The sequence below is a fragment of the Triticum dicoccoides genome, chromosome 5A, assembly GCF_002162155.2.
Source record: "Triticum dicoccoides isolate Atlit2015 ecotype Zavitan chromosome 5A, WEW_v2.0, whole genome shotgun sequence".
Lineage (NCBI taxonomy): Eukaryota > Viridiplantae > Streptophyta > Magnoliopsida > Poales > Poaceae > Triticum > Triticum dicoccoides.
Window position 1 is genome coordinate 558142275 of NC_041388.1, and position 1110 is coordinate 558143384.

The window sequence follows — 1110 nt, forward strand, 5'->3', positions numbered from 1 at the left end:
AGGAAACGTGACATGTTGTCACGTATATTGTGGCGTGTGTATATTGTAACCGGTGCAGGTTGTTAGTATAGATCAAGCCTTATCTTGTATAGCTTGGAGTAGGGGCAAAGTCTTGCAACAACCTGCGCCGCATGATGTAATCTTCTCTGAGTATTTAACACGTACGCGTCCCTGCCAGAAGGTATACGCTTCCACGCCTTTCTTCTTCTTTCATGGTAATCAGAGCTGCCCTCAAACTCATCCATGGTGACATCATCGAGTTCCTTCCATGTCTCGCCATTTGCTCACGCCGCCACAGAGAAACTCGGCAAGGGCAATCAAGCCCTGTGGCACGCAACTGTGCTCTCCGCCATCCGAGGGGCGCAAATGGAGCAGTACCTCGACGTCGAGCGGCCGCCACCACCGATGCAGATCGACGTAACCTCGTCTGATGGCAAGACCACGGCGAAGGCAGCAAACCCGGAGTTCCAAACCTGGTACGCGAAAGATCAGCAAGTTTTCTCATATCTTCTGACGACTCTCCCTCGTGAGATAGCCATCCAGGTTGCATCATGTCACACTTCGGCCGAGCTCTGGAATACGGTTGAGGGTATGCTTGCATCCCGCACCCGTTCCCAGACCACCAACGTCCGCATCGCCCTCGCCAACTTGCAGAAGGGCAACTCCTCCATCACGGAGTATGTTGGGAAAATCAGGTCCCTCTGTGATGAACTGATTGCAGCCGGGAAGAGGGTGGACGAGGATGACATCGTCTCCCACATCTTAGCTGGGCTCGAAGAAGACTTCGACCCGGTGATTTCTGCTATGTTCTCTCGGGTGGAACCGGTGAGCGTGGTCGAGCTGTATTTACAGCTGCTCAGCTTCGAGATGAGGCTGAATCTTCGTGGTGGAGGGTCTCAGTGCTCTGCCAATGCTGCCACTCGAGGCTGCAAGTTTGGCGGCGGAGGTGGTGATCGCGGCCGCAGACAGGGCGGCGCTGGTGGTGATCGCGGCGGTCGCAGCGGCGGCCGCGGCGGTCGCGATGGACATGGCGGCAACGGCGGCGACGGCAACTACAACAACAATGCCTCTGCGCCCAGGGTGCAATGCCAGATCTGTGGCAAGATGGGC

The 1110-nt window shown here is 56.2% G+C and overlaps 1 pseudogene; it reads left to right on the forward strand.

Annotated features, from left to right (window-relative positions):
- The first annotated feature begins 729 nt into the window (after window positions 1-729).
- LOC119304622 lies at window positions 730-868 on the forward strand (annotated as a pseudogene).
- The last annotated feature ends 242 nt before the right edge of the window (window positions 869-1110 follow it).